At 43.3% G+C, this 22,374-nt stretch overlaps 1 long non-coding RNA gene across 1 annotated transcript; it reads left to right on the top strand.

Moving 5' to 3' along the window:
* Positions 1 to 4,411: 4,411 nt before the first annotated feature.
* Positions 4,412 to 7,754, top strand: LOC308589504. The gene is made up of 3 exons (XR_014009331.1): positions 4,412 to 5,432; positions 5,818 to 5,966; positions 7,401 to 7,754. It is a non-coding gene; the product is annotated as an uncharacterized lncRNA (long non-coding RNA).
* The last annotated feature ends 14,620 nt before the right edge of the window (positions 7,755 to 22,374 follow it).

The raw sequence follows: 22,374 nt of genomic DNA, 5'->3' as shown, positions 1-22,374 counted from the left end.
TTGAAATCTGAAATCTGGGTTTACGGGCTTTTGCAAGGAGTATTGAGATAGTGTATGCAAAGGTGTTTGAATACCTGACCTGCCTTTGCTAAACTCATTTAAAATCATCCTCATCATTTATAAATATACTGATCTCGCCATCTGTTTCTTATTTTGTTTCCGTAGCTCTCTTTGCTTAAATTCCTGGCCACTTCCTCCATCAGTCTCTCCTCTTTCACGTAAATACCTTTTTTTCTCTCTCCCAATTTCCCTTCCCCAAATTTTGCTTATTACCAGTCTTCCTTTTCACAGTCTCCATTGTTTCAACAGCTCTAGAGATGGGCATGCTTTGTAATTGTTTTTCACTCTCCTAATCATTGACAAATGTCATTTTTATTCTCTCCTGGTTAACTAAGGCTGCAATCCAGCAAAGATTTACCTGGGAATAAATTTAGCTGATCTCACCGGGATTGACTTCTGAGTAAATGTGTGTAGTAGGATCGATGCTTTATTTATTTAAAATGCAATCACTAGTACAGATTATATCACCTCTCTTGAATCCCTTCCCCCGTACTCCCTCCTCTTCTCTATGCTCTGTGCAAGCTCAGTCGCTATCAAATCTAGCTTGCTCCTGTCAATCACGATCACACCTTTACACCTTCTGCCATGCTGGGCCCAGTGTTTAAAATAGCCTTGTCTCTTTGTTTGCTAAATGGCTTCTCTTTCCCTTGTTCAAAATTTACTTCTGCCATGAACTCAATACAGGTAAACCCTATCTTAATATAGATAAACCATTTGGCACTATTGAGATCATAATATTTATATATCTGTGTTGAGGTTTACTGAGATAATTGCAGTAATTCAGGTCATTTGTCACAGAGCAAGCCGGTTAGTAAATCACACAGTTCAAATCTGGAGCTAACTCTTTATTAGCAAAGCATGATCTTCACAGACTTGGCTGAGTTGGAGTCCTAATGAGCACAGCAGCTCCTGCCCTGTAGGTCCTACTTCATGAAATCAGTTGCTCAGACTAAAAGTCCCCAACTCTCCACAGCTATCTATGTCTCCTCTTCAGGGCTTATTGCAAGCAATCAGAGACTGCACCTTCATGAAGCCTGTCTTTGCTCTTCTCATTTCATACCATGCCTGATCCTAGAAGTCAATGAGGGAGGGAAGGTTGTCACAGCAGGAGGGGAAGATACTCATGACTCTTCACTAGCCTAACTCATCTCTGCCTCTTGACCTCCCTCTTCCCATTAAGCTGCTTCAGCTTCTGCCTCTGATTCTTGACTTCTCTCTTCCACAAACTCCCCCCACTCACTGAACCCTGTTACCCCTACAGCTTCTGACACCTCCTCTTCCCAGTCTTCCCCCTCTTCTCCCTGTGACTACTCATCATTGACCCATCACCACTCTCCAGATTCTGAGCCTTCTTTCCTTGGTAGTTCCTCAGCCAGTTCCTCTGTGTTCAATCAGTCCAACATGGGCTTGGATAGCTCAGCTGGTTAGAGCGTGGTGCTGAGAATGCCAGAGTTGCAGGTTGAATCCTCATATGGGACAGCTGCATATTCCTGCATTCAAGGGGAGGGGGCCCTTCCAACTCTACAACTCTATGATTCTATTATCATTGCTATGTCTAGGTTCTTTTATTTCACGACTACAGCCCCCATCATCACTGACCATGTTGCCTGGTGCTGATTTCTATCTCTATAATACTTTCCCAGACTTCATGTGTTTAAAGCACTTGACACTTCAGCTGGGAAAAAAACTGAATGTATTCAGGGCCACAGGAAGGTGGTATGGTGTGGGGGACAAGAAAACTGAAATCCCCAGCAATTTTCAGGGGCTGCACGGCAAAATTTGCAGGCATTCTATAACTCACTGGCTTCAGAGGAAATCCTCTTCTTGTGGACAAAAGCTGGTGGTACCATTTTGCTCTCAAAGGCCTCCAAAGTGATGCTCTGTGATGATGCAGGATTGCTTTTAAGGGAGTTTCTAGGAAGAAAAATTGTGGCCCATACTATTTTCCACTATATTTTCACCAGAAGTCCATCTTAGCATATAGTGTCACTCTGATGGCTCTGATGGTCTAGTGGTTGACAAGAAAGGAGCTCCCATGGTGGCAATCGGTTGATTTCAGTGTAGTGCTGAGGTTAACATTCTGTCAGTGCAATCATTTCTTTTCGTGCTATTAAACCCCCCCCATCTGTTTTGTAGTTCCCCCACCCAGCCTTCTGGAGCAGACTGGGGGATGATGCAGGTTACATGTTGTGGAGTGAACAGGAAATAATTGTGTGAGCACAATTATTTAGTTAAATACTGACAGTGAGGTTGCCCCTGAATGTCACCTCCCTCAAAATCAGAAAATGGGGTGGCAAAATGGATGAGCATTTTGCCTTGTTGCCAGACTCCTCCCACTGGTGACCCCTTATCTGCATAGTCCCACCCCTTCATTTGCACATCTACAGTCTGGACACCTTTAAGTGGCACAGTGCTGGAATGTGATCCTAGTGTGACAGAACTCAAAGAAATGACTATATAAATCTGATATTTTAGTTCAAAATGGGTGTGAGGAATCTCTGGCCCTCCGAATGTTGTTGGATTCCAGTTACCATCAATCCTAGCTGGTGGTCAAGGGGGATAGGAAAGCCCTCTAGAAGTCATTAGATTACAAGTTGTGTAGGACATATTCGCCTTTGACTGGACTTAACCATCCAGAGGTCCTTTACCTTTTTACCTTATACCACTGCTGACAGAGGAATAAAAGTTTTTAAGAGTATATAATGCAATTACTGCAAGGTTTGCCAGAGGCAGTGTAGCATACAATAGTTTGTTACCTGCTCTCCTTCTGACTTCCATGGCAGTCAACAGAATTCAAGTTCACTGCAATCCTTCAGTGGATATTGACTACCTAATACGTTAATATTAGTGAGGCTGAAAGAGTCATATGGTGCTGAAGAGCTGACATATTCCCCTGCGATACTGAGATAATATACAGTATCTTTCAGTAAGTTGCCATAAATATCATTTGGTTGGGGGCAGAAGAAGAGATTGATTAAGCCAGCCAGGAGAAAAGGAGAAATCAATCAATTTGGAATTAATTATGTCAAAGCTTTAAGTGCTGTTTTTTCACCAAAAAAAACATATGGAGAATGGACAGGTGAGCTAATGATTATGAAGCACTCCAAATAGAGTTGTGAACAATTACTTGAGTAGACATTGAACTTGGGAATCCATTTAGATATGATTGATTCCACCGTTGCAATTGAACTGATGAATTGATTCTATAGTTGTTTTGGTCCTTGAGGTTCACTAAAGATTAAATACTAGATATATAACAGCTGAAGGTAAGTATCTGCTCTTTTCTTCAATAACTCACTTTTAAAATGGCATCAAATTCCCATCAGCCACAGCACTGTGTAAAATGCATTGATTGGTAAAGTGCATGCAATAGGTAAAGCCCATCTGCTCTCTAGTGGTAGGAGCACTGCAAATACCTTGCCGGGTTCTTCTTCTTCATGATCTGTAACATTAATGCATAGTTTGCTTCTGTTATTTCACGTCATGGGACTTTCTCTGGACTGGGCCAACATGTGATTCTGGTAAGTTTTTTTCCCCTTTAATAGCAACATAAATATGAAAACACAAGGCAAAATAGAACTTTGTCGGTTGAGCACATTTTCTCTGTTAGCTGATACATGGCAGAAGTCTTTTCAATGACATAACAGAGAAAGAGAAGAGTTAGCTGGGCAGCTGCTACAATATAGCTTTTATTTTCTCAGATATAATCTTTGTGAATCTGTGTCATGGCAGCATAAGGGGAAAGAAGGGTATAAGGGAGGGCATCATGCAAGGTGTGGCTATAGAGGAAGGTAGGTAGCCCTGTTTGGATGGTGTCTGTCCTTATTCACTATGAGTGATTACTTAATCATAAGTTTATCATCAGGACTCCAACTTCCAACCCTGATCTGGACCAGGACACAAACAAGTCAGGCTTGAGTTACAGGACTATGGACAGCTCCTGTTTGACGCTTTGTTCTTACATGGTCTGGAGCAAAGCTGTTCCTTCCAGGCTCTACCATCTTCCTGAACAGCCTTAAAGGGATAACCCTGCAGCCTGCATGGGTAAGCATTCAGTCAGAAGCATAATGTTTCTAGTTTGGATGGGGCCAGTCACTTAGTGGAATCCAGATCAGGGTGTGTGTGCTTACTCTGGGGATCATAGAGACTTCTGGCTGAGGGCAGCTAATGCTTGTTGCAGTGGCCGGGATGAGGAAATAGCCCTTCTGTGGCTTGTGCCACTAGGCCTCCCGATCTGGCTGGCTCCACTGCCTCTGGGTCAGAATTCTCACTGCAATTTGAGGTTGAGGTTGTGGCAAAGTGCCTTCTGAAAGAATGTTTCCAGTTGCAAAGTCTAGAGCTATATTATCACTCCTTTGACGTGAAAGTCTCTGCATCCCATGCTTTTCTTGCTCTCCATCTTGAATAGCAGTGATCCGTACAGGGATACCCATTTAACTTATGGGTGGCGATCTCATCTAGCATATTTGCAAAATTTTGCCGTGTGGAAAATTACCCAATTTTGTCATTTGAAAGTCAGATTGGGTTGTCAGGGCTGCGTCCTTGTACTGGAAACTTGGGTTCGTTTTAGATGACAAAAAATATTGAACTGCAGCTTGGGGACTGGGCTGTGGCACACATGAGGGATCATTAAAATGGGAAACTGGCAGAGCTACTGCATTTCTTATCTACAAGACCTCACTGGGAGGAAAACAACATAACTCAGATTATTTTATAGGGAAGAAACACACACCTTAACATTGCTTCCTGGCATTTTACAGTACAAATTCAGCAATGGAAGAATGGAATATCTTGAGATGTTGCGCCATCTCATTGTCTGGAGGTTTACAGGGGTGGGGGTTACTTTTGATGGGCATGTATGCTTCAAGAATAGAGAATGCTGCCTTTTGGCAGAGGGTTAAAGGAGATGATCAAACATTCTCTTCCAGCTCTAAAGCTGCCTTCAGAGAGAAATATGTATGTGCTGAAACCACCTCCCTGCATTCATTTGAGGAGTCTGCTGATTAAGTCTTCTTGCTTCACCATCTCATGGTGAATTAGATACCAGTCAACTGCCAATGATGGGTTTTAGGAGGCTAAAGTAGGAAAAGCCCCATGAAAAAGCTCTGGTGTGCATGAAGAAGGCCACACAAACCTTTGGATTCCATCTAGTCTGGCCAGTGCACAGTGGAGACTGGGTCATTTGGGCAAATGGGGCACTGCCACCAACCTCTATCTGTCCTCAATGTTGCCCTTGTAGAACCCATCAGGGAGACAAAACTCATGAGTGTCTGCTTGTCAGTGACTGCCTCCTCCTCCTGTTGGTCTCCATGCCAGCCCAAAGGGCACCAGCCATTGCTGACATTGAGCAAGGGTATTGTGAGGTTGGAAATGTTGGGATACTGCCAGGGAGACAAAGTCCATCATGGCCCCACGTCGCCTCCGGACGTCCATCAATCTCCTGTAGACACGCAGTATCAGCAATTAGCGACACGAGCTCCAGAAATAGCTTGCCACATTCCAGGGCTGGTGCACGCTCTTATCAGCAGATAATGCACAGCGGAAGATGCACGCAGGAGAGCATTTTTCATAAGTTTATTCTGCGTTAGTCAGAACAGAGAAAAGCATGACTGCCTTCTTCAGTGTTGAGGCACCGAGAGAGAGAGAAACGAAAGCAACAGAAAACATAAACATCCTGTGAGCAGGAAATGCACAGACTCTGTGACTCACAAAGCCTGCTCCCTTTTAAGGTGGAACGGAAATATCCTAACAGGAAAGAGCCAAAGCTCTTGGGCTGCCACAAGCCCCACAGCAGGACATTTAATGTCTGAACTGCAACACATCTAACATGTGTTTTTAGGAGTTGGAGGAAGAGGACCAAGAGCTCCATGTTTATGACTTCATGGAAGCAGAGTGAAAGTGGTCAGGTTAGTGCATCTCCCTACTAATTTTATTTTATTTTATTTATATACAGCCCTCTCAGGGCAGTTCACAGAATAAAATCAAGATATAAAACCACAAAATACATAATAAAAATAAAAACAACCACCCCATAGCCCCCCTCCCAAAAAACCCACATTTTAAAAGGGCATAGGATGTCAATCAGATCAACCAAAGGCCTGGTTAAAAAGGAACGTTTTTGCCTGGTGCCTAAAGGTGTATTATGAAGGCGCCAAGCCAACTTTCCTGGGGAGAGTATTCCACAGATGGGGAGCCACCACAGAGAAGGCTCGTTCTGGTATTGCCACCCTCTGGACCTCTTGAGGAGGCGGCACAGGAAGGAGGGTCTCAGAAGATGATCTCAGGGTCTGGGTAGCTTCATATGGAAAGAGGCAGTCCTTGACGTATTGCGGTCCTGAGCCGTTTAAGGCTTTATAGTTCAAAACCAGCACTTGGAATTGGGCCCGGAAACAAATTGGTAATCAGTGCAGTCGGACCAGGATCGGTGTAATATGCTCAAAGTGTCTTGCTCCCTGGTCGCCGAATTCTGCACTAGCTGAAGTTTCTGAACCATCATCAGAGGTAGCCCTATGTGTCGCTATGTGATAAAATATATATCAGAGCTGTTTATAGCAATAAAACACAAAATGGTATGATAGAAAACTGATAAAAGTTAAAAACAGACATCAAATAATAATTGCGGAAGCAGTGCTTTTTTCCAGGGGTACACAAGGGCATGCAGTACCGTCACCTTTTTTTTTCTAGAAGAAAAGCACAGTGTGGAAGGTTGTATTTTTAATTGCCTGCATATGCCTGACAGAAGAGAAACATTTTCCACAGGCATTGCTAACAACATGCATTCAGCAGGCGGTTTATAATGCCTGCTGCAGTTTTTAAGCAAGAAACAACACAAAATGGCTGATTATGTTTGCATCTCGGCTATAAAACAATGTCATAAAGTCTTGGCACAGCCGTTACTTATGAAACGTTTTTACGAAAATGTAGCAAACCCCAAGTTATAAATGTGTAATTAATATTAGCTGGGGATCAATAACTTGAACCCAAGAGTGCAGAGAGAAAATGGAATATCTTATTGCATTTCTAATAGACACAACACCCCTTATAATTTCTAGGAATGAAATGAAGGTTATATGGACTGCATACACCACAGTGGTCAACAATTGTGTGTTTATTGTACTAAAACAGATTGTGCAGGATGGCAATCACTATCAGACCCCTTTAAAGAATGGCATCCTTTAGTTAAACAAACTTAGGGCTAAATCACCCAATCAGGTCCAGTGGTCTACCAGCTGCAACTGTTTGCCAGCCCAGTAACATGCACCAAGATGCTAATTTTGCTGCTAATTGTACTTGCAATTGTGGATTAGCTTTCATGTTCTTTATTTCTTTTGGCTCAGCAGGCGCTGCTGTGCTATGGCCACATGACTTCAGCTGGGAAGCAGATTTTGGCTAAACATTAGAAAAAACTTTCCAACGGTAAGAACTGTTGCAGATAGGCTTGCTAGATGGTAGACTATCTTTTGATGGATGTATTGAAGGGCCATCTGTTAGAAAGCTGCACTGAAAATCCTACACTGAACTGGGGGTTGGGCAAGGAGACCTAGAGACACACATCCACACTGTAGATTTAAAGCCGTATCATATCAGACATGGATTCCTTCAAAGAATCCTGGGAGCTTTTTTTTGTTAAGGGTGCTGAGCTACTCCTAGACTCACAGTTTCACACCCTAGAGCTACAATTCCAGAATTCCTGAGGAAGACACCTGGCTTGAGAGCAGTACATGTGAAAAGGATCTAGGAGTCTTGGTTGACCACAAACTTGACATGAGCCAACAGTGTGACGCGGCAGCTAAAAAAGCCAATGCAATTCTGGGCTGCATCAATAGGAGTATAGCATCTAGATCAAGGGAAGTAATAGTGCCACTGTATTCTGCTCTGGTCAGACCTCACCTGGAGTACTGTGTCCAGTTCTGGGCACCACAGTTTAAGAAGGACACTGACAAACTGGAACGTGTCCAGAGGAGGGCAACCAAAATGGTCAAAGGCCTGGAAACAATGCCTTATGAGGAACGGCTAAGGGAGCTGGGCATGTTTAGCCTGGAGAAGAGGAGGTTAAGAGGTGATATGATAGCCATGTTCAAATATATAAAAGGATGTCACATAGAGGAGGGAGAAAGGTTGTTTTCTGCTGCTCCAGAGAAGCGGACACGGAGCAATGGATCCAAACTACAAGAAAGAAGATTCCACCTAAACATTAGGAGGGACTTCCTGACAGTAAGAGCTGTTCAACAGTGGAATTTGCTGCCAAGGAGTGTGGTGGAGTCTCCTACTTTGGAGGTCTTTAAGCAGAGGCTTGACAACCATATGTCAGGAGTGCTCTGATGGTGTTTCCTGCTTGGCAGGGGGTTGGACTCGATGGCCCTTGTGGTCTCTTCCAACTCTATGAGTCTATGATTCTATGATTCTAAGATAAAATGATTGTTATACCACATGAAATTGTAGCTCAGTGAGGGGAATACAACTACAGCACCCTTGCGTGTCGAGGTCCCCAAGACACCCCCCAATAAAACACATAATGACACATTTTTGTTTAAGGTTTTTGGCATAATTTTGGCCACAACTTTATTAAATTGCAAGCAATGTGAGTGGTTGCTTAGGCATTGGTTGCGACTATCTGACCCCGCAGGGTGACAGTCTGACATTTGCACACCTGCGAAGTCAGAAAAGGGTAAGACACCCAGGGAGAGAGACTGGACTGGGAACCATGCCTCACCTCTCCCCAAATGCTCCCAGGGGCTCTTGCGTGGCCCTAGCCCCTTGACAGGGTTTGGACAAAAGTATGGCGAGCCCCTGGGTTCCTTTAACGGAAAACTCTTGAAGCAGCAGCAGCAGCACTTTTGGAGGGGCAGGCACAGCCAAATCCATACCCCTCCACCAACCAATTCCCAAACCAATGCCTAACCACAACCTTACAAGTTGTGACGATTTGCTACACAGTAGGCAAAAACCAAATGGCATCAGCCAAATGGACAAAATTCCTACCGGACCCCTGCCCCAAAGCAGATGACCCCATGACAGGCAAAGCAAGGTCAAGCAAACAGCCTAAAATAGGGAGGGAGGGCGGGTGATCCGATGCACACAGCGAAAAGAGGAAGCTCAACACTGCGTGCAGGGCATTTAAAGACTAGGGCTCTCAATCAAAAATTTGCAACATATAATTCTCCCCAGCAACAGCCAGCCCTCTGCTAACGGTGGCCAAACTCTTTCCTGCCCAGCAACAGCGGGGTGTCTTGCTAGCCCCCACCGCAACACATGCTCTCCATGAAGGAGAACACGCTTTACCAAACTACATCTCCCAGGATTCTCTGGGGGAAGTCATGACTGTTAAAGTGGTATTAAAGTGGTATAATAGTGATTTAAGTGTATGGTGCAGGTAGCCAAAGATACAGCCTTCTGCTGTGTGTACATATGTTTCTCTCTGTAAAAAATCTGAACTCATGCACACACCCCAGCAGTTTTTAGCATTCACTTTTAACATCAAATACATAAATTGTAATGTGCCTAAAAATATGTGAAATATCCCTGAAGGTATGGAAGCTCTCTCTGGTGACTCATTTGTGGGATAAATTGCAGCCTCATACTCGAGCAGGCTTCCCTAACCTGCGGCCCTCCAGATGTTTTGGCCTACAACTTCCATGATCCATAGCTAACAGGACCAGTAGTCAGGGATGATGGGAATTGTAGTCCAAAACATCTGGAGGGCCGGACTTCCGGGTTGGCGCCATCGCCGAATGGCGGACTCCCTCCGAGCTCCGGAGGGAGTCTGCTCGACAGGGGCTGGGTCCTACCGCGCCGGCGACGCGGGGACCCGTAAAAACCACGGGCACGGAGCCCGTGGACATGGGTGACTCGGCTGGCACCAATAGCGCCCTCCCGACTCGTGAAGGAGCCTTTTTAAAGGCTTCGGATCGGGTGCTGGGGAGCGGCGTGGTGCTTTGAGTCCTCTGCTTTCCCAGCCGAGTGCAGCCGCATGCCATTCAACGGACAGCGCTGACTTCTTCCATTGGAAATTCGGACTATTAACAACAACCCGTGAGTAATTGGGAAACCGGGTTCAAAAGGAGGACTATTAACAACAACCCGTGAGTAATTTGGAAACCGGGTTTCAAAAGGAATTTTTTCTTTCGGATTTGGCACGAGCGGGGGTGATCTAAAAAGGAAGTCAATCCCCCCTTATTGTAAACACTCTAAAACAAGGACTGGGAAACCAAGGTCGAAAGAGAAGCATACTCTTGATAAAAATCATTAATTCCACGATGGGAAATCATAAGAATTGTGCTGGAGGAGAAGAGTGGAGGGTGAGAAGGAAAATGCAACCCCCCCTGGGAACCGGGGCGATTCGCAGAGCCTGGTGAAGAGAGACGGAGACTTTGACAGCTGTCAAAGTAGCTGTCAAAGCTGGAGAATATAAAGAGGACTTTGTTATGAGGACTTTGCTGGCTAATTTTGTTACAATTTGCTACAATATGGATATAAACTGTCGGAAAATAAGGAACAACAATTTGACTTTTGGATTAGAGGATACAAAGTTATTACAATCCCCCTAGAGGGGTTTCGGGACATTACAAGAATGGTCGTAAGTGGAAAAATACTCTTGGATTCGCGTTATCTTCTGGGAAAGCTGCAAAACTGAAACTGTATTTTGTCTACAGAGGTGTTTACATTAAAGGAGACAATAGAATTCTCTATTGAAGAAAGGAAGGGACTGGACGTAAGTTTTTGTTCCTGAATAACAAACCTCTGTAGAGATACTAGATTTCTGAATTAGAACGTTTTAGCAGCTGAACAGGACAAGAAACCTGAGAAAGTGAGGAATAAGAAGAACAAAGGACTGACTACGACACGGAAAGAACAATGGGAGGAGTGGTAAAGATCAAGGAAATTAAAGGCCTCTGTTAGATTGGACGTTGGAAGTTAACTATTATTAAAATTAATAAATTAGAAGAAAACCGGCAAGATGGAACTGGGGAGAAATTTGGCCATGACCTGAGACCTCCAGGCTGATAACATATAGACTGATGGACATGGGGAATTCAAACCGGGGAGGGGGGGGGAGATTTGGAATCCAAAGGCTGTGTAACCATCTTTTGAATCTTTTTATATCTTTTATTTTCTATTTCTTTATATAACTTACGTATGTCATTTTAATTTGATTGGACCTGTTTAAAAAAGGGAATTCGTGGAAGGAACTGGGAGGGATCTTGGGGAAAAACCTTTTTTCTTATTGTTAATGATGTGGGATGGTGGTAAGATTTGTATAATTCAATTTGGATAGTGGGTTAAACAAACTAAGTTTTAAATTTGGAGTGAGAGCTTGTAGAACTAAATTAACGAAAGGGGAATACAGTTGGGAGGGGGAGGGGGAGTCCCAGAAAGTAGGCAATGAAAGTAAGGCTTTAAGTATCTTCTTTTCTTTTTCTTTGTATTTCTATATTTTTGGAAACTTTAATAAATATGATTAAAAAAAAAACATCTGGAGGGCCGAAGGTTGGGGATGCCTGTACTAGAGCATTATTAACTTTAATTAATGTGTGAAGGGGTTAAGACCATTGAGTAAGTGGAGTAAACAGTTTCCCAGGACTTAACTAGGTCACAGCCCCTCACCTCCAGTGACAAACAGTTAGGAAAGTTCTTTGTCTGATGTTTGTCCTCTTCCACCATGTGAAACCCGACCAGATAGGACGTGTGAGCTTGATCACTCCAAGCTTAGACCATGTGTTCAGAAACCTTTCCCCATATTTTGTAGCCCAAGATTTCTCTCTGTGTTTTCTTGCTGCTGTATGGAAAAACACATGAACCTGACCTTTGGAAAGTTTGTAAGTAAAAACCATTTTACCTTACAAAACTGTGTAGTCTATTCTATGCTAAGGGGATTGAAAGGGGAAGTGCTGTAAGCAACTTAACATGGAATAATTAAAAAGGTCTAACAGCCTCTATTCCCACACTTTACTTTGCTGCATGCTTTGTGTTTTAAAACCTCTGCTGGGACTCTCTCATACCAGAGAGTATTCTGTCCTGCGTTTGGATCTAGGGATCCAGCGAATTCTTCTTTACACTAGTCATAACCAACATCATCCACATGCTGCTCTTGAAGTGCAGCTATCAAATCATGAACATGCAAAAGTGAACCAGCCTACTGGGACAAAGCAAGAGAAATGTGTTTTGTCGAGTTCATCTTGGAATAACCATAAGGACAGTAAAGCTGCAAATATGGATATGGGCAGTGCTATTTAAATGGCATTAAGCCACACTGTTCTCAAACCCATGCACTTCTATAACTTCATCAGAACTGTTTTTAGGATTTATTTTATGTTCTTCTTGACAGAGGGCACTGAGCCAATTCAACCTCTGGCCTGCAGCTACATTTCATTGAGATATAACCAGCTCTTGGTGGCAAGTAGATGCACTTACTTTTGCAACTGTTGAGACTTCGCAATATTATGCATGCTCTTGGTGCTAAATTTTCTCTTAAGGAAAACTCTCTTCTCCCCCCTCCCTTTCTCCCCTGCCATCATGGGCCTTTAGACATTTTGATATCTTAAAACGGCTGTGTGATTCCAAAAGACAGCTTTTCTGTTTTAATTAGAGTGCTTCTTATTGAATATGGATTGCCAAGACTGTATCACATGCTGGGCCTGTGGGCCTGTTAATGACTTGGTTGTGAGATGTTTACAAGATTACAAGTGCTATTGCCCACAGTGAGCGGGGTGGTAAGCGTTACTTAAAACTAGGGGATAATTTTTGGACAGCAGAAGAAAATACAACTTGACACATTCCGATAGACTGGATTGGTGCTGCTGTCTTCTACTGCTCTCCACCCCATGCAAACAGAAATGCTTTGTGGGATTGCTTAACTGCAGATTTGCAACACTTACATTATGGAAAGCTTATATCTGCATCTTAAACTTATTTCATTGTAATTCCTTTCCCCCAGGGAAGTATATTCTTTGGAGGGAAGCCGGGGAACCATAAGAGGGAGTGTTCAGAACCCTCATCAAAATACAGTTTCCATTATTCTTTTGAGGAACTGATGGTAATTAAAGGATTTTTTTTTAAAAAAACTGATTGCCATCTCTTAAGTTTAAGTGTCCACTGACTGATGGTATTTGGCCTACTTATTGGTTGAAACAAACACATTCATAACAGAAACAGTTGCTAGAGCTCTCTTTTCTGCTGCAAAGAGCTGTAAAGGGATTTTTATCAAATTAATCATTTCTCTTCCTAACACATAAGTACCGTATATTTTATCACCACACATGTTAGAAATTGTGTGATTTTTGTCTTTTAGGTTGTTTTTACCGGAGCTGTGACTGTATAATAAAATTTGTCTATTGCAGGATGATATTTTGTCCTCTTCCTTCAGAATATTTAAGAAATTATCAGTGCATGATCTCAGAAATGTATCAAAGCATTTGCTACATGGAGAACAAAAGGGAAAGTGTGTAGCTGTTTGTTGGAAGATGGTTACCTGCAAACCCTATTAATTGTTTCAATGGGACACTATTTGCTTCTTCCTGCTTCATTTTGATAACCTTTTTGTATGACCTTTTTTTTTTAAAAGGGCTTTTTAATTCATGTCCAACAGAATTAAGGCTCACTTTAAAAACAGAAGGAAGAAAGACCTGTTTGACTCCTCTCCTCTCTGTTATTAACCTGTCTGTCTGAGTAGCCATTCACTCAGCTTCAAGCACCTATCTCCCTTTGTTACTAGTGTTCAGCTAATTTGCTTTATCTCCTCTGTGATGTGAGCACTTAATTAAGTAGCCTAATTAACTTTTAAATTGCTCCGACTCTCAGCAGAATGATGGGCCATCATGAGGCTTTCCCCGCAATGCTCCCCTAATCGACCTGGCAGCTGTTTTGGTTTGCTACTTGTGTCAATGTGTAAGTGTTTTGTCATAGTGGGGAGTTGTTGTTGTTTAGTCGTTTAGTCGTGTCTGACTCTTCGTGACCCCATGGACCAGAGCACGCCAGGCACTTCTGTCTTCCACTGCCTCCCGCAGTTTAGTCAAACTCATGCTGGTAGCTTCGAGAACACTATCCAACCATCTCGTCCTCTGTCGTCCCCTTCTCCTTGTGCCCTCCATCTTTCCCAACATCAGGGTCTTTTCCAGGGAGTCTTCTCTTCTCATGAGGTGGCCAAAATATTGGAGCCTCAGCTTCAGGATCTGTCCTTCCAGTGAGCACTCAGGGCTGATTTCCTTCAGAATGGATAGGTTTGATCTTCTTGCAGTCCATGGGACTCTCAAGAGTCTCCTCCAGCACCATAATTCAAAAGCATCAATTTGAATTATCAAGCCCCTTCATGGATTACTGCCTTGCCGTGGTGAAGGGGCTTGAATAACTCAGAGAAGCTATGAACTATGCCAAGCAGTGCACCCAAGATGGACAGGTCATAGTGGAGAGTTTTGACCAAATGTGATCCACCTGGAGGAGGAACCGGCAAGCCACTCCAGTATCCCTGCCAAGAAAACTCCATGGACAAAGACAACAGGCTCACCTATATCAATATTATCTATACAGACTACTAGCTGCTCTCCAAGGTCTCTCACTGAGTCTCTCATACCACCTGCTCTTAGGAATGTCCATATTTGTCAATTTTTGTTTCTCTCAGTTTCTCATCCCCCCCCATTCTTAAGTTCAGTTCTTTACATTTCCACCTCAGTTTTTTTAAGTAAGTCCTCATGAAAATTTATCAGCTTTTAAATTTCAATTTACACCCCCAATATGCAATTCCGCCTGCATCCATCTTTTTAATGAAATATGCTCATTTTTGCAATGTATGCTATTTCACTTTAACCTGATATATGCATTTCTGTACCCAACTATATGCATTACTTGGCTGAAGAACTGTATTTCAAAATTAAGAGAAATGCGAATTTCAAGAGATAGCTGTGTTTCAGTCTGTATATTGTTATAGGAAGTGCTAATTAAGTAGGTCTGCCATTGAACGCAAGCAATCAATTTTCTCCCTCATCTGTGCATGCTGCCTGGTTTCTTTACATTATTTTTTTAACAAAGGGATGGAGAACTTGTGGCCCTTCAGTAGGATTCAACTTCATCCAGCATGACCAAGGATCAATGATGATGAGAACGGAAGTCCAACACCATCTGGAGAACCACAGTCACCATTGCCTTTTAACTAGACTTCACAGGTACAAACCCTGAGATCACATACTCTCCAACATTTCTCCAACAAAAATAGGGATGTCCTACTCAACATCAAGGGACGTGGGTGGCGCTGTGGGTTAAACCACAGAGCCTAGGACTTGGCGATCAGAAGGTTGGTGGTTTGAATCCCCGCGATGGGGTGAGCTCCCGTTGCTCGGTCCCTGCTCCTGCCAACCTAGCAGTTCGAAAGCACATCAAAGTGCAAGTAGATAAATAGGTACTGCTCCAGCCGGAAGGTAAACGGCATTTCCGTGTGCTGCTCTGGTTCGCCAGAAGAGGCTTAGTCATGCTGGCCACATGACCCGGAAGCTGTAATGCTGGCTTCCTCGGCCAATAAAGTGAGATGAGTGCCCCAACCCCAGAGTCGGTCACAACTGGACCTAATGGTCAGGGTTCCCTTTACCTTTACCTTTTACTCAACAACAACAACAACAACAACAATAGTAATAATTTTATTATTTATACCCCTCTCATCTGACTGGGTTGCACCAGCCACTCTTTGTGACTTCCAACATATATAAAAAAACATAACAAAACTATACAGGGCTTCCTTGAGATGGTTTCCAAAGATTGTATAGTTACTTATCTCCTTGGCTCGGAGGTCGCATAACTCCATACCCTCCTACATTTCTCCGGTGAAAATAGGGACATCCTAAGGAAAAGTGGGATATTTTGGGGATCAAATCAGAAACCAGGTTGGCTTCTGTGAATCCAGGATCACCCCTGGAAAATAAGGACACTCGGAGCTTCTGCAAACATGATCTGCTGCATGTAGCCCCTCCCTATCCTTGTCTGGGTTCAGCAAGTTTTTGGTTTGTTTGTTTTGGAGCCAAGGACCAGAAAATTTCCTTACCCCACTTTTTTTTGGGGGGGAGGGGGGTTAGCTGGTATGATACTTCCAGAAGTTATTGGACTCCAGCTCTGACCATCCCTGACTGGCCATGTTGTCTTGGGCTGAGTGCCCTCTCATTAAGGCACTGCTTACTGAAATCCAGTTAATTTCAATGTTTTCTCTGAGTTTCTTTTGAATGTCTTGCCTGCAATCAGCATGGAAGGTGCATGCCATTGTCTGCGTAGGAATTTTCTGTTAATCTTATTCTGGCTGAAGCTGTTTTCAACTGCTTGTGTATTACCTCCTGTAATCAATGGAGAATTGCCCATGTCACTGGCCTTGACCTTTTAGGTTTGCTGCTGAGATTGCTAACAAGCAAAATTAGGTTGAAAGTAGGAGAAGAAAGGCCCCAGAATGGCATTTACGTTAGTCAATCTAGTTGCTAGGAGCAACTGCAGCCTACTTATTTGACTGGCAACCACTTGTGTGGAATAGAATGTTCTTTTTGCAAACATGCAAATTGGACAGGAGAAAGAGGAGACCGATTGGTTGAACTGCATACTGTTATACTACAAAAATTTGGAGTTCTGATGAAAAATGCAGATGAGTATTATAATTTGGCAGTAGGTACAGAGCTGTTTGTATAATTCCAGCTTATCTAAATAATGGGTGCTGTATTGTAAAAACAAAAAAACCAAAAAACCAGGCACTGAAAAATAGAAAACCAAATGACCAGTGAACTCACATGGACAAGCAAGCCCTGGAAGTGTTTTTTTCTAGCTGTCAAAATGCCTGGAAATATTTGTTGAAGAATTTAACAAGGAAGGACCTTTGTAAGAGATTTAGGGATGCATTCAAAAGGTCTACTCTGAATAGATGTCAAATTTATGGGCCTAAATTAAGCAGGCTATTAATTTCTATGCGTCTATTCTGAGCAAAATTAGCTGAATATGACCCTTATATTTTTATTATTTTATGAAGTATCTAAAATATTTTAGTAGTAGATAGGTAGCCGTGTTGGTCTGCCATAGTCAAAATAAAAAAAAATCCTTCCAGTAGCACCTTAAAGACCAACTAAGTTAGTTCTTGGTATGAGCTTTCGTGTGCATGCACACTTCTTCAGATACACTGAAACAGAAGTTGCCAGATCCTTCTATATAGTGAGAAGGTGGGGAGGGGTGTTACTCAGAAGGGTGGTGGGAATGGGAGATAGCTGAGAGAGCCTGTTGACAACTCTTAACGACCGTAATAGGTCTTACAGGAAAAGGCAAGGGGTGAGAAGGTGAGAAATGGTTTAGTCATGTATAGTGAGATAAGAATCCAATGTCTTTGTTCAGCCCAGGTCTCTCCATTGTTTTAAGTTTGGTAATGAGTTGCAATTCAGCAGCTTCTCTTTCCAGTCTATTTCTGAAATTCCTTTGTAGTAAAACAGCTACTTTGAGATCTTGTATAGAATGTCCTGGGAGATTGAAGTGTTCTCCTACTGGTTTCTCTGTTTTGTGATTCTTGATGTCAGATTTATGTCCGTTTATTCTTTGGCGTAAGGTTTGGCCTGTTTGTCCAATATAGAGAGCTGAAGGACACTGTTGGCATTTGATGGCATACACAATGTTAGACGATGAACAATTAAATAGTCCCGAGATGGTATGTGTGATGTTGTTGGGGCCAGTAATGGTGTTGTCCGGGTGTATGTGGCAGCAAAGTTGGCATCTGGGTTTATTGCAGGCTCTGGTGCCAGTGTCTGTGTTAAGTCTGGTTGTAGTATTATTGTGGGTTAGGAGTTGTTTAAGATTGGGTGGCTGTCTGTAGGCAATGAAAGGTCTTCCTCCCAGAGCTTGAGAAAGAGAACTGTCATTGTCCAGGAGAGGTTGTAGATCTCTGATGATGCGTTGTACTGTTTTAACTTGGGAGCTGTATGTGATGACTAGAGGTGTTCTGTTATTTTCTTTTTTGGGTCTGTCTTGCAGCAAGTTCTCTCTGGGTATCAGTCTGGCTCTGTTGATCTGTTGTGTAACTTCATCTGCTGGGTATTTTAGTTCTGAGAAGGTTTGCTGTAGATCTCTTAGGTGAGAGTCTCTGTCTGTAGAATTGGAACAGATGCGGCTGTAATGTAGTGCCTGGCTATATACAATGGACTGTTTGGTATGTTTGGGATGGTAGCTAGAGGCATGTAGATATGTTTGTCGGTCAGTTGGTTTGCGGTATAAGGTGGTGTCTATGCGCCCATCCTGTATTTTTATAGTAGTGTCCAAAAAATGTATTTCTTGCATAGATTGATTCATTGTAAGGTTGATTGTGGGGTGAAAATCATTAAATTTCTGGTGAAAGGTGTCCAGGGTCTGTTGACCATGTGTCCAGATGATAAAAATATCGTCAATGTATCGCAGGTACAAGAGAGGTTTGAGTGGGTAGGAGTTCAGGAAACGTTGTTCTAAATCTGCCATGAAGATGTTGGCATACTGTGGGGCCATGCGGGTGCCCATTGCTGTGCCGCTGATCTGAAGGAACAGGTCATCCCTGAATTTGAAGTTGTTGTGGGTAAGGACAAATTGGCAGAGTTTGGTGGCAAGGTCCGCTGTGGTTTTATCTGAAATGGTGTTCCTTATAGCTTGTAAACCATCGTTGTGTGGGATGTTGGTATACAGAGATTCCACATCCATAGTAGCTAGTATAGTATTGTTGGGAAGATTATTTAAAGATTGTATTTTCCTCAGAAAATCTGTGGTGTCACGTACATAGCTGGGAGCACTGATGGCATATGGTTTCAGAACAGAGTCCATATAACCGGAGACACCCACTGTAACAGTGCCAATACCTGAAATGATGGGGCGTCCTGGATTTCCTGGTTTGTGTATTTTAGGTAGAAGATAGAAAGTTCCTGGTCGAGGTTCTGTTGGTGTGTTGGTGAGGATCTGTTCTTGGATGTGTGGGGGTAGCTCCTTAACAATCTTGTTCAGTTCTTTCTTGTATTCTTGTGTGGGGTCTGAGTCCAATTTTGTGTAAAAGGCGGTATTGGAAAGTTGTCTGTGAGCCTCCTGGATAAGATTGGATGGCACATCCTTTTGAATTCCATATCTATCTATCATCTATCTATCTATCTATCTATCTATCTATCTATCCATCCATCTATCCATCTATCCATCTATCTATCATCTATCTATCTATCTATCTATCTATCTATCTATCTATCTATCATCTCAGCTCTGCTCTGCTCTTGCTCTCTCTTTTTGCTACTCTGTTCCTATATAATTTTAATTTTTTAGTTTGACAAAATAATAATAAATAAACAAGATTTTTTTAAAGTGAGTAGCATTTCTGATGCAAGGAGATCCCTGTTCCACTGTATCAAATATGCACTTTCCATGTTTCAGAGCTATGCCCTAATCCTGCCAAGAGTTTTCATCCCTTTTGTGATTTCCCTGTATCAAATGTGGGGATTGGTTCCCATTCAAAAGGCCGCATGGCTTTCTCCCAATAAACCACTCAGGTCTATGTCTGTCAAAGTGCACTGCCTTTGAGAGATCACAGGCACTTTGTCCTGAAGAACAGGGACAGCTTGTTTGTGCTAATTGCACCCCAGTTTGATAAATGAGTAAAAGGACAGGAACAGTACAGCACTACTAGAGCATATTCTTTATAAAATGTGTGAATGAAGAAAAGAAGGAGAACAATGAAGAAATGAGCATATGCAGATTTCCCACACAAACGCTGAAAAGAACAATGCAAATTGGTGAGCTGGGTTTATTCCATGCACCAGAAATCTTCATCTCCAAAATTTCAAACCCTTAGGGGCAGAAAATGGCTGCTTGCCCTGCTCCAGGTAGGCAGTGTCTGAGGCCCTTCGTAGGCTGCCCTCCATTTCCCTGGTAACAAGGAGTCATGTCCACCAGCTGGCCATTGTAAAATCCCTAGTATAGCCTGTCAAGGCTTAAAGTTTGAATTACCCAATCATGGGCTGCCAAGGGGGGCAGAGCCTGATTGGTGGACCTGGGCACAAAAGTTCTCACTCTAGTCCTCCAACTGGGGACAAAAGCTGACTGAACCCAGCACATGCAGCGCAGTTGGCCAAAGAGTAAACCCTCCTTCCCTTCCTCTCTTCATGCTGTTTGCATTAATTTAACCTTCTTTTGCTTCCTGTGTACTCTGCTTTTACTTTGCTTTTGCTTCCCAATGGTTGCCATCTTCAGACCAGGGAAGGAATTTACCTGGAAATATATTAGGCCCGCTTGGAGATTTTGCCTTCCTTGTAGCCAAATGTCACAACTTTGGGCAGGTAAGGCATTGGGTGGCATTTTAGTCATGTAGGTCTTGGGTGAAGGGGTGCATCGCAGTGACTGCAGAGCAGGTATGTACTTGGGGTATGTACCCCATTAGAGGGCTCTAGGTGGAAGTCTCTGTCCAGAAGCCATATGTGGAGCAGACAGGTCATAGAGCTTCTAGTGGCAGTCTGGGGCTGGTGTCTCACCAGTCGGTACTTACCTGGGTTTTCTTTTTTCTGTTTCTGAAGATGGGGAAAACATTTGCCTGCCTACAGTCTGCAAGGACCTCACCTATCTATAACGATCTCTGGCAAGCAAGCAGCCTAATAATCAGCAACGACTCTCCGTCAGTTTCATGTGAGTTTAATTACAAGAAGAAGCACGTCCAGAGCCTGGCCCTGCCACCTGCTCTCATTAACAATAGTTGCTCAGTATGACTCATCATCCCTCCCCCGACAGGAAGAATGCCAAAATCCCACCTTCACCTTCTCCTTCCCTTCCGTTGCTCTCTGAGCTTCTCCTGTCTCCTAATTTGGGGGCTGAATGACTGGCCTGTATCCTCCCGACTCCCCGAAGACACAGCCTCAGCCTCTGGTTTGTCTGCTGGTTGCTTGGCAACGCTCGGGCTGACTTCCAACTCTTCCTCTCCTTGGGAGCTAACTGCTTCTTCCCTGGGAAGGAGAGGGGCTGGGCTGTCCTCTCTAAACACTAACAAACAGGTCTCAGATGCAGAGTAGGCCCTTTGCTCGCGTAGCTCAATTTCTGAGACTGACTCTTCCGCTGTGCTCTGTGGGGGCCAGGTTCCTGACACTGTCACTAAGAAAGAAACAATTTGAACATTAGAGACGGGAGCTATGATACTTTTAGTCAACATCAACATATATTTAATAGCCACAGATATATAGTAACAAAGAGAAGAATACTATTGGAACATGTAATAAGATCTTTTTTTTAAAAAAAATCCTATTTTGGATTGCTGCGAAAATGCCTAACAGGGTTATGGAGCATAGGTTTTAATGGTCATTATCCTCCAATTTGGAAGATGGGTTTCTCCTTCAGGAGGCCAAATGATACACAGGTGCACAATAGATGAGGAGGAAGCTGTGTGCATAATCTATAAATCATGAACCAGAATGGCTGCCAATGAGAGAGTTCTAATAATTGCTACTTGTCTTTGACAAGGAACATCCTGATTTTTGCCAAGTGCATTAGTGTCCTATGGCAGCAAGGGAATGGTTAGGGGGATCACACACCTCTCCCTCCTGCCTGTTAATGTATTGTGTGCACCTGAGTCAGATGAATGGCGGCGCAGCCACAGAATACTGTTGAACATGAACATTTGATTGACTCGGGAAATAAAGGTGTTCTGCTGCTCCAATATCTGTGAAGGAAAGTTGTCAGTCAGGCTGGCTGAAATGTCACACAGGCATTGGGGCAGAAGTGGGCTGAAGACTGAGAATGACAAATGATTAACTACAGTTGCATGCAGTCAGTGGACTAGGGGGACTAGGCTAGTCCCCTAAATGTTTCTGGTAAATTAGATTATTACAGTATGAATGCCTGGTGCCTCCTTCCTAAAGCCCAGGAAGCTTCTGACCAATGTAGGGAGGAGGTGCGATGCTTATGCATGTGGTATCAGGGCTTTGTGGTGTCAGTCCCCCCCAATTGCCCTCGCAAACTGGCACCTCTGACCCTAACCGTTCCTAACTTTTCCCTACAAAATAGTTAACCACACACCACTGATGAACTAGATGGATTTAGTACATCTGTATACCAATATAACTACTCATTCTACAAAACCCCATAATCTTCTGTCTCTCGTCAGTTCTATCTAATGACTCGGAAACTACAGTTAATCCAGAATGCGGCAGCTAGACTGGTGACTAGGAGTGGCCACTGAGACCATTTAACACTGGACCTGAAAGACCTACATTGGCTCCCAGTATGTTTCCGAGCACAGTTCAAAGTGTTGGTCTGACCTTTAAGCCCTAAAAGGCCTCGGCCCAGTATACCTGAAGGAGAGTCTCCACCCCCATCGTTCAGGCCGGACAC

Source organism: Podarcis bocagei (genome assembly GCF_964188305.1).
Source record: "Podarcis bocagei genome assembly, chromosome: 6".
NCBI classification, from domain to species: Eukaryota; Metazoa; Chordata; class Lepidosauria; order Squamata; family Lacertidae; genus Podarcis; species Podarcis bocagei.
This window is presented reverse-complemented; position numbering and strand designations above follow the sequence as displayed.